This window comes from Opisthocomus hoazin, chromosome 3 (assembly GCF_030867145.1).
Source record: "Opisthocomus hoazin isolate bOpiHoa1 chromosome 3, bOpiHoa1.hap1, whole genome shotgun sequence".
Taxonomy (NCBI): domain Eukaryota; kingdom Metazoa; phylum Chordata; class Aves; order Opisthocomiformes; family Opisthocomidae; genus Opisthocomus; species Opisthocomus hoazin.
The window spans coordinates 104,673,879-104,689,936 of NC_134416.1; the positions used below are offsets into that span (position 1 = coordinate 104,673,879).

The window sequence follows — 16,058 nt, forward strand, 5'->3', positions numbered from 1 at the left end:
ATTTTCAGACAGAGACTCTGTGTTTCAGTTTGTGCCCTTTGATTCTGTGCTGTTATTGGGCACCACTGAAAAGAGCCTGGCTTCTTCTGAGCACCTTACCTTCAGGTACTTATGCACATCAATAAGACCCCCTCTTAGCCTGCTCTTCTCCAGGCCGAACGGTCCCAGCTCTTTCAACCTCTCCTCGTAGGAGAAATGTTCCAATCCCTTAAACATCTTCGTGGCCTTTTGTTAGACTCTTTCCAATAGGTCCATGCAACTCTTTAACTGAGGAGCCCAGGACTGAACAGAGCACTCCAGGTGCAACTCCTGCTGGCAATACTTTGCTTAATGGAGCCCAGGAAACCATTAGCCTTCTTTGCTGCAAGGGCATACTGCTGGATTTTGTTGAACTCGGTGTTCACCAGGACCCATAGCTCTTTTTCTGCAAAGCTGCTTTCCAGCTGAGTGGCCCCCAGCAGATATTCGTGCATGGTGTTTTTCCTCCCCTTGTGCAGGACTTTGTAATTCCCCTTGTTGAACTTCATGAGATTCATGTCAGGCCATTTCTCCAGCCTGTCAAGGTCCCTCCGGATGGCAGCACAACCCTCTGGCCTATCAGCAACTCCTCCCAACTTTGTGTCATCAGCATACTTGTTAAACAGGACTGGACCCATTATTGACCCCTGGGGTACACTTCTAGATACCAGCCTTCAACTAGACTTTGTTCCCTTGATCACCACCTTCTGAGCCTGTCCATTCAGTCAGTTTTCAATCCACCTCACTGCTCATCAAGCTTGTACATCAACAGCTTCTCTACGAGGAACTTATAGGATACTTTGTCAAAGACCCTACTGAAGTTCAAGCAGAAAATTATCTGCTGCTCTCCCCTCATCTACCAGGCCAGTCATTATTTCCGCTCATACATACCAATATCAGAAAAATATGTTGATATACTTGAACTTTGTTTCAATTGACAGGTGGAGATGAAAAAAAGTAAAGCAAAACAGTACACAGGTATTTTCCCATGAGCATATTAAGGGGGAAGAGCCCTGAGCCGCAAAAATGGGATCGGTGGTTGTCCTGGATTCGGCCAGGACAGGGTTAATTTTCACCAGAAGCCAGGAGGGGACACAGCTGGGTGAGCTGACCCAAACTGGCCAAACAGAACTGGGTATTCGATACCATGAGCCCCCATGCTGGGTTCCGGTGGGGGAGCTGGACAGGGGGAAGTCAGTGGCGGCCTGGGAACGTGTGGGGCACCGGGCAGTGAGAGCTGCTCTGTGCATTTTGCTGTTTGTTTTGTATATTCTCTTATCAATATTGTTGTTGTTACTCTTTGTTTCGTTTGCTGTTCTGTTAAACTGCCCTTACCCTGACCCATGAGTTTTTGCCTTTTTCTTCCCGTTCTCCTCCCCACCCCAGTGGGGGGAGAGGCAATAGAGCGACCGCGTGGCCCTTGGTTGTCGGCCACAGCCAAGATGCAACAGTGGTAACTGATGCAGGCGACAGTCTTTCAAACTACATCAGAACTGTATATAAAGGAAGTATGGTAACTATATTTACGAAACAAGCCTGGGTTTGGGATGGTTTTTATTTTAGAGTTAAGGGCATCTATATAATATCAGTAGGAACTGACAGACACAAAGCAGTGAGGTGGATTTGCTCCTCATCAGTGAGTCTGTTCCAGAGAAAGCACAGGAAGAAAAACATTATGTTCCCCACTTCAAAGCAGTCATGACAATTTTATATCCTGTGATTAGAAAGCCAATAACGCGAGTGTCTTGCAGCCCAAGAATGCCTTCTAGGTGGCCAGAATGATACATCATAGGCATGGATGGCTTGCAAAGTATCTGCAAACTACACAGTAGCAGGAGACAAAGCACTGATGAGGAAAGAAAAAGGACATTTGTCTACTTCTCAACTTTCTTTTCATCCAAACATCCCATTAGGAAACATCACATTTGTGTTTTTCGGCTTTTGCCTGCTCCACATCATGTCTTTGATCCCACAGCTTGGATAACTCAGTGCTTGAAGGTGAAGTCTAGAAATTCAGTGGATTCCTCCTGATTAAAAGACAATGAGGACCAGACTTCAAGGCTGCTTGCAAACAAAATAAACTAAGTCACCGTGCAAGGCGACTGCCAACATGCTGGACTCATGATTCCGGCAGCTACTTTCAGTATTAAGGAGGAGGGAACAGGATGACAGAGGCCTTTCTTTACAGACCAGACAGACACTTCAAACCCTTTGTTAACAGTCAGAAGAGTTTCTCTATGGTCTCAGAGGAGAGAACAAACAAGAACAGTATTATTTCTGTTGCAGCTACATCAGTTGCTGCTGATGAGAGTGATACAGGAAAAGAGTGACCTTATCTCTTCTGCCTTCTGCTCATCAGTAGTATAAAGGCCTAGAAAGACAGAGGAAAATACAACATGAGAAATCACATCACTATAGTCAGATCCAAAGAAAAAAAGAATTATTTTAGTATCTGTCCCATTAGGCAAACTTTTATTAAAGTTTTATTCATATGCATTGTATCTGAATTGTAATATGCTAAAATGTATCAGCAAATATAAGTACATTTATTATTCCAATTAGTTTCTGTGCCTCCCCTGGAAGACACTAATTTGAGATCTAATAACAAAAATGGGATAAACAATACTTTTGTTGAAGGCATGATGAACCAAACTCATACAAAGTTGATTAAAATAAGCAGAAACCACTGCTTTCTAGTCTGACGTTTTGGCTAATTCTGTGGGACACTGAACACCAAGCTTACAATCTTTTTAGCCCCAAGCAGGAGACATGAGAGATATAATCCCCAGCAGGGGGTAATGTGATGTGACCTCATTGGGGCTTTCCTACAAAGACAATATCACAAGTTTTTGATCATGACATGGCACCCTGCAAATATACTAGTTAGCGAGGATCTGCTGAAAAATTTATGTATATGAGTGTGTCTTTTTTTTGTTACAGAAATGCCAATATTATATGGAGTTGTTATTGCAATACTAGTGGGAGAATTGTATAATATTTACTTGATCCCTGAAATATAACAACTAGGCACAAAAAAAGGGAAAAAATACCCACCTTGAATCCTGGGGTTGCTTTTAAAGGAAGAAATAACAGTTTAAAACCCAAATGTCACTGAAAAGCTAGAGAAGTTTGACACCCAATTCTGACTAGGCGAAATGTTTATGTGCAGTTACTGCCTCTTTTCATTGCAGAGAAACAGGAAGAGTCATAGATGAGCCTGAATCACAAATTAAGTACCACAAGATTAATTTGCTCCATCTAGAGCTTTTGTTTTACTGTAAACAAACGTCTTTTAGTCTGCTCTGTCTATTTTAAGAATACGACCGTACGGTGAGAAGTGCCAGTGTAATAGTATGCTGTTCCTAAGATACTCATACCTCTGGGAGCAATGCTGCAAAATATACACCGTATTCTTCAACTCTGACATGGAGCGATTGCCAGAGAGCTCAAAACAGAGTGGTTGGGTCAGCATAGTTACCCGCTCCGCCTTTCACCTCACACTGCAGTCTTACCCTCCCTGGTGTGCCTCAGCAACTGTTTATCTGACCGCTCTGTAAACCAGATACTCAAATGCTCGGGGTTAAAATATCCCTGAAAAGTAGCAGCAAAATAACTTCAGTGACCCAGCTCACCGGTTCAGCTCTCATCGAGCTGTGTCAGCACAGCTGGGGGAGCCGGGACAGCCAACTGCAATGCAGTCTTCAGCACTTCCCAAGCATCGCTCCCAAATGTAACGTGCAATTACACCCTTCTCAGCCTCCACAGCCCTAGAAGCTGTATGCTTTTCACCAAGAATCCCACAACTAATAAGGCTGTGCTTCAGCAACAGAGTACATTCGGCTTCAGAGTTCATCATAGGTCTTGGATGTAGAGAGTCAGCTGGGTGTCAATGCACTCTGCCAGTTGTGACAAGGGAATTTTTGCCAGTTGGCTGTATCAGCTGTTGTCTGTTGCCCTGTCGCCAATACACAGCCGCTGTACCAACACACCATCATCCATTACGATGAACCCGCGCTCCGGTTCAACCACAAAAAGAAGTGCAGCCGTGAGGCTGTCCTTGATCCAGGCCAGATGCCAGTTGTGCAGCCATCCAGCCGCACAGATCGGCCTCTCGGGAGGGCAGAATGACAGGTTGGGCAGTGCTGCTGTGAAGGCATCCTCCCTCCCTCCGCCCCAGCCCTGTGCCAGCAGTGGCCGCGGTGGCAGGGTGGGCGCGCACGAGGAAGCCAGCAGCGTTCGCTCTACATCACGTCAGCTTCCCCGACCGAGCTCTTCGTGCTGGTAAGGTAACAGATAAATCAGCATCCAAGTTTCAGAAATTCTTTTTGTCCAGCTCTAAAAGTGTTTTTCTTTAGACATTTGCCCACTGCATGACAGAGTGAAAGTAGTGACTAATTTCTTTCTAACAGGCAGGAGACGCAACCGGTGAAGGCCAACTGGAAAAGCCTTCCTGAGGAGGGAGAGCTGCTGTGCTCTTGACTCTCCAAAAGTCGTACCAGGAGAGGAACTTTTCCATAAAAGGTAACGCTGTAGCTAGGAGATTTTGCAGGGAGATGTTGTAACATGCCCGGAGCAGCTTCTGCGACAATCGGTTCCCAGTCTCAAACTAATCCTGGTCACTACCAGCATGGTCCAAGTTCAGATGACTGGTTCAGCAGCAACAGACAAACCTCCTCTGTGGCCGTTAGGTCACTTCGTGACAGAGCCTGCACTTTGGGGAGATTACTTTGCACTTTCAGAAGCGACCACTGAACACAGCGTCAGTGTTCACCTCCTTAACTGATGCCGAGCCTTTGCACGTCATTTTTCATTTTAAGATTTTGGATCCCTGAGGAAAGCTCACCTGTCTTTTCATTATAACACTCCTGATACTTTCCTTTTCTGTTGATTATGCCTCTACTCCTTGCAGATTTCCAAGAGGAGGAATGCACAGCCAATGTTCCTTTTGCAAAGTGCCCAAGAAAAGAAATGGAAGTATCTTGTAAATCCCAAACCAAGGCAACATAAGCTAGTGAGTGCAAAGGGAGAAAAAAAGCTGTAATATTCTGGAGATAAAATGCAAAGGTAAAAAAGGATCCTGTGTGTGTTCTTGCGTTCTTACACACCTAAGAGATTCATTGCAGCCTTTCATTGCTGGTGGGGGTGGAGAAAATAGAAAGGTAGATGAAGAGTGCCAGGGAAAAAATAATGGAAACCTGACCAGTGACAGGAGCTGATTATTGTTGGCAGACTGTGTAGGTTTCAAATTCATGCTGTGACTTAGGAAATAAGTCCTGACTGGGATGCATTTTTCTGGAATATCCCTGAGGAATATCTATCAGTGATTCATCTAAGCAGCCACTGGATATCATTACCGCTCTACCAAAAATGAAGATAAAATAACAATCTGGAAGAAATAAAAGAAACAAGTGCCCCAGATTTTCTCTCAAACTGTAGCAAAGAGATCACAAGGTTGGGTAAAGAAAGGAGGGGGAAAGGAATAGATGGCTGAACTTTTCATCTGCATGTCCTCAGTTTGCCTTTAAGCTGTGCACATCTAGTTTACTCTTGTCAGAAGCTACCACCACTGTACTTTGTAGCTCTTGAAGAAAGAGATAATTGCCTTTTTTTCCAGTCACATGCTTACTAATACAGAACTTTATTTTTTTTTTTTCCACAGCCCTACACAGTAGGACCTCCATCACTCAAAATAGCATAAGCTTTGCTAGAGATGTTAATGCACTATCCAAAGCAAATACAATGCTCAGGCTCTGGCAGGTTCACGTTTTGAAGTCCCTTTTGAACTCAGAATTTCTCTCTTTTTTATCAGATGCACAGCAGCCAATTATAAATTATGGCTCTTTCTTAAGGTCCCAACCCAACCGCTCCTATGGATTATGTTCCTGTCGGGTGTGTGTTATATTAGGTTTCTTTTATGTGTCCAAATAGTTGTTGGGTATTTTCCCTACCGTGGTGCTTAGTTAATACATAACTAATCATATGGGAGAAAACAGAAGAGGGAATTAAGAGGCAAGAAAGAGCCTTACAAACTTTTTTTTTTTTGTGTGTGTCAAAGACATGCCAAGAAACCTATTTTAATCCATAGCATCAGATACTCAGCTGGACCTGTAACAACAGTTGACTAATTTACATCAGATGCCCCATAGGGTCTATTTGATTTGCAAGTTCAAGTAGCAGATTGTTACTGTTCTTATATATAAATATATAGTTGATCTGAAGAGAATGTAAATATCTACCACAAACCAAATCCAGCCTAGGTTCTCTGAACCTTGTAGTAATTAATTGCGCGAATTACACTTTGGAGCTTTTAAAATAAGAGATAATTGCCTCTTTTTCTGTCACAGGCTTACTAATACAGAACTTCAGTTTTTCCCAGTGCTCCACAGTGGGACCTCCATAAGTCAAAGTAATGTAAACTGTGTGAGAGATGCTAATGTTAAGCACTAGAAAAATATTCAAATAGGCTATACAGTATTTCAAGTGTGAAACAAACCCCATGAATTCAGGAAACATTTCTTCACCCAATTGAAGGAGAAGATGTAAACAGGATTTTTTAACTCTTCATAGTGCGCAAGGGGCTTACTGTAGTGCTAATCCCCATAGCACCCCAAGCCCTGTTTCGATGAAGATGTAAGACAGCCTTTCCAGCCTTGGGGGGACTACTCAGGTGCCCTAAGTTCAGCCTGTTTCTAATTAACTTGCAGAGCTACAACCAAGGTCAATAAACTAACATTTCCAACAGGAATCCAAGAGCAGCTACTGTCTTCCCCTGTTTTATCATGAGTGCTTGCTAGTCTACTTCTTTTTGCTCAACCAACTATAAGATGGTCTTTTCTTACAAAAGCCCACTTGCATCGCTCTAATTCCTGCTAAAACGTTTCCCACTCTGCTAGAAGGCCCACTGAATAAGGGATTAGAAAGAGGATCAAGTAGAGGATGTTTAGCTCTCTCCTTTTCAGTACAGTACCTATTAATGGGAACTAGGTATAACCCACAGCCTTGCAGTTCCTAAAATAGCTACAGGAAGAGGAGACAGTGAAATGCAGAAATCAGTGTGTTAATTCTCTTGTGAATTACTATCACAGTTTGCTACTAATTGAGAAAGTAAATAAAAAGGGCCCTGACAATATGCTCTTTTCGAGTGGGGGCTATTCTCATTAAATGCAAAATAAAAGGTTGCTGCTTCTCTTTCTGCCTGGAAACGCTTTACAGAGGAGAGAATGTTTCTCTTCATTTAAAGAAAAAAGACCCAGAATTATATTAATACCAGGCTGAGTAACCAGCTGCACTATGCAGTTTCGATATTTCCTTTGCTCTTCACGGCAACCTCCAGCAAGCTGCCGCATCGTTAGGGACTGTATTCCCAATGTCACCCATAGGTGACACTGACACCCATAGGAAAGGTCAAGATTTGGACTAAGTCATAATCCTGAGAAGGAGGAATTGATCAGCTTGCGGGGGAAGGAATGACCTGTGGTTCTCAGTAATGCTTATCTGAGAAGTGAGAAAGATATGCCTGGACTGAAACCTTTGGTAGGAACCAGAGGTGGCAGGCACTGTGAATAAGAGGATAAGACACTGGTGTGAGCTAGAGTGGAGTAGGAATCGGGTCTGGATTTTATCCCCAGATCTAAACCGACCTGCTGCGTGAAGCTTAACTCACTTCATCTCTTCATTTTCCTTTTCAGTATTTGCCTTCCAGCTCTATTTAGGTGATAAACCCTCTGGGCCAGGCAGTCTGCAAATGGATGTGTGCGTGTGTGTACTACTGAAAAAATGCACTGTGATTTTGATGTATTAATTATTTGCGTGACTTTTTTAGTGCTTTTCTCCCATTGTGCTAGGTGCTGTGCAAGCACAGGCAGAAAAGACAGTCAATTCTCCGGAGGTTATTAAAATATAAAGTATGTTCATGTCAGGCTCACAAGCAAGTTATTACTGCACAGCGAGCAGCCTACATCAGCTGAAGCATAGTAACTGTTCATATAGGCACTCTTAGGCAGGAACAAATGGAAAATAATTCTTTTTAGCCCAGTCCACTGTGAGAAGGGATTGATAAAGTCAAATTACATGGTGTTCTCTGCCATTTGAGAATACACACAGACAGTTACTGTGGCTCAGGCAGTGAGGAGGAACTGGTTAAACGACGGTAACTTACACTGAAAATTTGAGCCCTAAGAGAAGAGAGAATCGGTGGATAAAAACAGACAGGGGACTGGTAAGAATGCTAGGTTCACACAAATGAATAATAGGTTTCATGGCCAAAGTGGTCCATTTTGATAGCAAATGCAACCCTGCAGAAGAGTTGCACAGATTCTGCAATAAATTAAAGACAGGTTTTTCAGAAAATGAAGAAATTCTTGAAAAATACTTCTGTGCACTTTGTAAAATATTCCCAAAGCACCCAAAACTTTGACAGAGCTGGCAAAATGTCATTGCCTTCTAATTTTACTGAATAATATAGCACATGGAAAGGAGTAACATCTATGGATTCAGACTAGTGCCCACGACTAAGAACTCCTAAAACAGCAGCATCAGAGGATCACTGATAACATTTCTTATCAGTTACAAGGAAGTTATCCAGGTTCTGACTGTAGCCAAATAACTTACAGGGGAATTTGGTCATGAACTGATTTTATTGTACAACGATTATTCAGCTAGAGGGATAGAATCGGATTTTCCTTTTGGTGCTATCCCATGCATGCAGATGTGTGTTGGCTCCTCACTTACCCAAGTGATGCCAGCTTTTGGTTTTAAAGACCATACTGGTTGTGATGTATTTGATCTCTATGGTGTTTTGGATGGAAGATGTTTCTGTCCTTTCAGGCCTCTGCTATGGAAAGTAGAAGTGCTCACTACTTGTGGGAGTGTTGGTTAGAGCAATTATAACTTCATAAACCTGTTGAGGCAATGAAACGCCCGAGACATTAGCTGCTATTTACATGTCTTATTTGTTATGCTCACATTTTTATGCTTCTGTGAGGAACGATCATTCAGACATTGGTAATGCTGAGGTGATGGACTCCCTTACTGTCATTCTTAACAGTAGAGTTTCCTTGTAGTTTGCAGTGAGTAAGGAGTGAACCCTGAAATGCAAAGGTTCGGTTCAGCTGAGCATACATAAACTAGATGTATGTGAAACTCAGCTGCCTCCCTTTAGCCTGTTACTTTCACAACACAATTCTGTAATTATTGACTCCAGAAGCAACATAACAACAGCTGTTCTTGTGATATTTTAATACCTCTGAAACTAGGAGAGGTAGGAAATTCAGAGGTGTGTGACAGCTTTGAAAATATCTGTTTCAGTATGAGTTTAAATCGAAATGAGATGATTTTTTTCCCATCCGTAGGCTAAAAAGATGTGGACAAGGCATCAGAGGTAAAAATGGGGGAGGACGATGATGTCAAGATTATTCAATTCAGAAGTAATCGCTATTTCTTGAAGAAAAATGGTGTTATTTGGAACAGCTCACATGGACACAGAGCAGCCGAGGAATAGCTAGCATGGTAGTTGACTGGAAACTTGAATTTCCAGACCACTTTTTGAAATAAATTCTAAACTTCAGCCAGGACATGAAGACAGAAATTCCAGTTTGTTAAGAGAAACTACACTATTAATGAATAAGCACAACTGTTTCAAGGACAAACTAAAAATGTTATTACTATTTTCTGATTACCTTAATTTCCTGACTTTCACCACTGAAACAGAGAAAGAATTTGCAGTTCCAGGCTCCCTGCTTGGGAAGCAGCTGAGAGGTTCAGACAGTAAGCTAAGAAAAACCAAGCAGATTTCATAATGTTTCCACAAAATCAGCAAGCTTTGATGCAAATTTTGCTACTTTGTTCTTTTGTACCTCACAACGGAACCTCTTTCACCTTAAAACATCTATGGAATAGGCAGAAATGGAGTAGTTCCTCATGTGGCTTACGAAACAAGCAACCAAGCCATCACTGACTTTTCTTCATAATTTCTAGAAGGGGCTAAAACACCTAACAAACCCATGATGGAATAAGGCATTCAGATTTGCTGGAATAACATTTTTTTTCCAATTTAGGGAGCCTCGTTGAAAGAAGGACAACAACAAAGAACAAAACAGTCCAGAGAAACGACTGCAATGCAGGGCTGCGTGCAGTCATTGGGATCCACCTGGCAAACCACCACTCCTCCAGTGGTCCAGCAGACCAGGCGTATGGTCAGGAGAAGATGGGAAAGTGGTTAGAACCAACCTGTTTCTTTTGTATTCGCAAGAGATTAGGACTAGGGAAACACAAGGAGTCAGTGTCAGTGCTGCAAGAAGCATGTCTGGCTTGAGGAACGGTAAATCTGAGCTTCTTACAGTTGCCCGGCTAGTCCTTGATCACTGTACACGGATCTACAGGACTGGGTTTAGTGACTTAAAAGACGTGGCATTCAAGCTTGGGAAAGCAAAAATTAAAAAAAAAAAAAAATCTATTAGCAAGAATAAGTGAAAAATGTGGTGAAAACTATCCAGGAGCTCATTATTTTCTTGATATTTAATATACAACCGACACTGAAATTAAAACGCTATAAATATCAAGCAAACAAAGAAACAAAGACATGTTTATGCTGTCTGAAGTTCACCTGTGGAATTCATTATCACAGAAGGTCAGAAGTGTTAAACTGTGGAGTTTTAAAGATCTGGGTAGTGACCATGCATAGCATACGCAATGATGTGACACCAAGTTAATAATTTATTCTACCTCAAAAATGTTGACACCATCTGATTGCCTACCAGGTTCAATGTACATTTTTTCCTTTCTGCTGCAGTGATGCAAAACTATGGTTGTAGTCTTTTATGGAATGTTTTCTGCCTCCCCGTGTCCGCCCCCACCTTGTTACTCCCCCCCCCCCCAAAAAAAAAACACACAACATAAAAAAAGGCAGAAAAGAGTGAAGAGAAGTTCTCTTAGACTGAAGTTTCTGCTTTATAAATTCAGAATAAGGTTCCTCCACATTTTTGGAAAATAAGCAGGACTGGGAAAACTCTGAAGTGCCTGATTCATGTGAGGGGCTACAAAGTGAGACCTTCAGATTCTTTTGTAGATACTGGAGCTTGTAGTGAACCGTAGGTGGCTTTTCACCACCTATACTATAGGATTTTTCTTCTTAGTCCTTAAATCCCACATAGACATCTTGCACTGTTCGAAAATGAGATTTCTCCTAAATAGCTTAGAGAAAACTGTCACATACTCCTGGCCTCTGCAGTATTTTGGCTTTGCACCGGTGGCTGAGGTTCACGGACATTTTGGTCACAGTCTGCAGAGTTTGGGCATTCCACAGAGACCACAGAGGCAGAAATTGCTACTTTGGATCTTCGTTCTGGCTAATTCAACGCTGTGTCGGTCCATGGGCAGGAATACTTGCTTCGGAGAGGAGCTGCAGACAAGGTAGGTGTGAGACAGTACGTTTCACATGGAGAATTCATCCTGATTTCCAAATATTAGATTGGTTCAAGAGCTGAAAGAAAAAGAGTTTTATCTCCTTTCTGGTCTTAGCTAGACTCATAAACATTCAGTCCTTCTTTGAATCTTCTTAAATTCTCCACGTCATGACAGGGAAGTTGATTTCAACCAATGCTGATCGCGATTAATTTTCATAAGCCTAGCTGAGCCTTTCACTCAGCTGATGTGTCAGGTACAGGACACTTCATGGGCTAATGACCTGATCTAGTCTGGGAATTCTAATATCATTATAACTGTCAACAGAAGAGGGTTGAGGAGGAAAAGCATTGTCTTGACAATGTCCCTCAAAATGGAAAAGAACTTTTCTTCACACAGCTATGGACTTAAAATTGTCGACCACTGATCCATATACTTAATGAGAAGATAACAACCTCATGCACATGCTCCACAACAGTTGCTGTACTAACTTTTCCTTTTAGACAAAAATACAGAAGTCACTCTTAGACATAAATAACCTTGTCCTGTCTGAGGAAATAATGCCAAAAAAAAAAAAAAAAAAACCAAACCTAAAGCAGCCTTATTAGAGCTAACCAGAATGCGATACATCCAGGAATGAATAATGCCCAGGGAGACCTCAGGGTCAGAGTGGGCAGTGAATCAGACATTGACAATGCACTATGGCAGGGCAAAAGAAAGCCTGCAGATGAGGTCTGTCATAAAGGAGAGATAGACTCTGTCCAGAAGGCTCTCATGGGAATACTCTGCAAATACTGAGCTCCTGAACTGTCGCTGCTAAAAAAAAAAAAAAGTGATAGGGGAACTAGAGGAAGTTCAGAGAAGAGCGATCAGAATGATCTGCAGGCTGGAAAAACTCACCTGTGCGGAAAGGCAGAAAAGGCTAAATAATGGCAGTGGTACCCAAGTGGCTTTTTCAATTTGCTTAAGTGGGGTTCACAAACATATGGAAAGCAGAATCCTGCCTCTTCACACTGCTGTGGCTTTTGTAGGTATGACACAGAGTTCTCAAAAGCCCAAAGTTGTGCTGAAGAAGGACTCCGCCAACACAGTGACTGAAGGGAACAGCTTGAAGGCTTCCTTGAGGAGCCCAGGACCTGCTTCGGGGATAACAGCTATGCTGTGGAGATGGTGCTGCAGCAAGGTAGAACTTACAGCATGGGTAGCAAGATCATTACCCGAACTTCTGGTGCTCAGAGTATTTATATTCTACTGAAAGCCTTTATCCAGAAACAGGAGGACACAAAGGTGGCTTAGAGCCAGCACAGACCCATTCTTAAGACATACAGCAAGCAGAAGTTGTGAGAGGTGGGTAGGAGGAAGGAAAGAAAAAGGAAAAAAAAAAAAAAAAAAAAAAGAAAAAAAAAGAGAGGAAAAAATAAAGATGATTTAAGATTGACTAGCAAAGAAAAAAAAAAATACTTCATAAAGGTCAAACCTGAGACAGTGGGGATGTGAGAGGCAAATGGCAGCAAGCTTCACTTCTTGCAGCATTTGCGGTGAATCTTAAGGGGACACCACGCAGCTGGATTGGAGCGGGCTTTTGTCAGGTAAATAATAAACCAGCAGGCAATTTCCATCTTGTCATTCAATATTTAGATTAAAACACCTAAAGCCTTATTTCAGGCTGGACTTGGGTGGGGGGAGCCTGTACAGAGTGCCCGTGTGCAGGGGGACGCCACGGGTCCCACGGCAAAAGCCGAGATTTCTGTCCTTTCTGCATGAAGATCAGTCCTAACCTCGCGGGTGGGGAGCCCTCCGGGAAGGGGGGGGCCCGAGCGAAGGCGGGCACCTGGAAAATCCTCCTCCGCCGCGTCCCATTCACGCAGAAACCGCCGCGTGTGACACACACCCCCCCCCCCCCCCCCCCACGGTGTCACCTCCATCAATAATTCACCGAAATTCTTCATCTCGTCAAGTCCGGGAAGTTCCCGGGAAGTGCGGGAAAAGACCAGGCGGGCGTTCCTGGTGTTAGGAGAAGGGCTGAAAAACGGCTCCGGGGGATGAGGACACCCCGCAGCCCAACCGCGCGGTTCACAACGCGGGAGCGCGCTTCTCCCTCCTCTTCATCCCCCCCCACCCCCCACGATTTTCTTCTGCTTTTGCTGTCACTACCGAACCATTAGGCAGAAGCTGGCTGCCCGGGCAGAGGGGCTCCCCGGTACATCCCTCCCCCCCGCATTCTCTCGCAGCCCCCCGGCCCCGGTGCGGCAGCCCCGGCCGCTCCCGCAGCCGCAGCGCCGGGACTGCGAGTGCGAGTGTGAGTGTGAGTGCGAGCGTGTGCGCCTGCCGGGGAGGCAGCCAGGCAGGGAGGGAGGAGTTTGGAGGGTGGCTTTTTTTTTTTTTTCCCTTACCCTTTCCCTTCCCCCCACCCCCTTTTTTTTTTTTTTTTTTCCCCTGTATTAATCAGGAGCGCTGAATGGAAACCAATCAGACCGAGAGCCCCCTCGGCTGGGGCTGCCTGCCTGCCCGAGTTAAAAAGTGCCGCTGGCCGAGCGGGAGCCCCAGTGAGCGGTTGCGGGGAGGCTGAGAGCGACGGGGGGAGAAGGGGCCGGGGAGCCGCGCTGCCGCCCATCCCACCCCATCCCACCCGCCCCGGGCCGGGCTCGGCCCCGCCGTCCCTGCCTGCCGGTAAGGAGATGCCGATTCTTTGCACTTCTTCGGGAGCAAGTTTCAGCTGTCACCAGGCAGCCTCCCCCCCCCCAGTGCTCAATGGGAATACTAATTAAGGGGGGGAGGGAATACTAATTAAGGGGGGGGGGGAAAGCACTTATTTGGCGAAGTTGGCGTCGGGGTGTCCCCCGCTGTGGCTCCCCGGGGGTGCGCGGCGGCTGCGGGGAGTGCGGGGACCGCGGTGGCGGGAGATGCGGGAGAAGGGATGCGGCGTTTTCCCGGGGATCGCTACGCTTCGGTCGGGGGGGAGGTGGTGGGAGCGGGGGGGGAGGGCCGCGTGCCTTCGGAAGGGGACGAGAATGATGAGAATAATAACAGCAGCAAAAGGAGAAGGGTGATGAATAGCTAGGAAATAATAATAATAATGGCAATGATAAAACCTCCTGTTTCGGCGTCTTGAGGCTGCCTGGCTGTTGTGAAATGGATACAGGGCAAAACCCTTCGGCTCAGGAGCGCAGTCCGAGGCAGAGCTGGATGCAGAGTGCAGCTGGAGCGAGATGCTCCCTCAGCGAAAAGCAGGGAACAGCGGGGGCAGATCTGGCGCAGGGAATCGGGAAACGCGGAACCTTTCATTGGGTGAAAGGCTGGGATGCGGAGTGATGGAGGTGGTGGAAGGCAGGGGGTAGGGATACAGGCATGCTATGGGAGAGAAGTTGGAAAATTGCAGAAAGCAAGCGCTGGATTTGGTGGTGTTGTAAATGTTTCTGAGGAGCTGGTGGCATACTCACTATGTCAGATTGAACTATTTATACATCCGCTTATATATGACACCTACATGCACTCATAGAGAGGCGAATACACAGTATGTGTACTGTATGGATGTATTCTTCTGCGAAAGGTTGAGTCAGGAGATAAGCGAGAGCGGTAGAGGTCAGTGGCTGTGGAAAGAAGTCTTGTCACTGCTGCAATAAAATCCATATTTTATGGAGAGTTAAATGCAGTACTTTGTAAGTGCAAGTGGACGGTCACCTAAGTAACTCCTGATGACATTCAAGGATCAAGAAGTTTAATGACTGAAATTACTCCCAGCACGGTGTCACAGCTGCTGCTTTTACACAAACAGAGAAGACGGGGCACCGTTTTCCTTGTGCTTGTGTGTGGCGTGGGATTTTAAAGTTCTGTTAGCACTGCATGGGAGATCGCGTCGCAAAAACCACTTACAGAGAGTAAGGTCAGTCCATTCTCCCAATTTACTGTTCGTGCAGCACAGCTGGAACAGAGAGTGCAGTTGTCTGTTCAGGGCTCTGTGAGGACGGTACATGCATCCTACATGTGTACTTCATGAGCTATGCGCATGAACATGTGTGCAGGAGAACACTACAATCAAGAGCAAGGTTATTTCCATTCCCTGTTGTCATAGGACTAGATGTAATAGCACCCTGGAAATAACATAATTCCAAGGGAATAAAATTGCTTGAACGTGCAGACCTCTTTGCTTTTAATCAAAATAGACATAACTCTCGCAGTCAAGATAAAGGCTTATCTCGTGTATTTGCTGGGCTGAAATCTCTATTATGCAGTCACTTCTGTGCAAAAGTGCTTGCATATTACTTAAAGCATTCCATAAAATTGATTAACATCTGTTCCTGAGCAGTATAATACTATGGGTAATGGTGCATCCCAATTCATTTATTTTTTTTCTAATTCCTGTTTAAAGGCAATAAGTTTGCATGTCACAGGAGAGTCGGGTAGGGCTTGGAGGCTTGTGATCAAGAGCAAGTAGATTCCTTTATCACGGATACATACAGTTTTAAAGGCCTGGCAGCAATGACACAATTGGATAGCTCCTTTAAACAGCCCGAACATGCTAATAAAGACTGCAAGGCTGAATCCCTTTTTCCTCTCCCCTCAGATGTTATCTGACACAGCACCGGTAAATATATAATCTCATATGCTTCTGGCTTTCAGCTGCACCATAATCTTTCTGG

The 16,058-nt window shown here is 44.5% G+C and overlaps 1 protein-coding gene across 1 annotated transcript in view; it reads left to right on the top strand.

Moving 5' to 3' along the window:
* The first annotated feature begins 13,898 nt into the window (after nt 1–13,898).
* Nucleotides 13,899–16,058, top strand: part of LOC104331198 (cadherin-6) — a 110,646-nt gene continuing 108,486 nt past the window's right edge. Inside the window, exon 1 of the mRNA XM_075417144.1 lies at nt 13,899–14,088. The gene's annotated coding sequence lies outside the window, so the exon portion shown is untranslated. The remainder of the gene's footprint in view (nt 14,089–16,058) is intronic.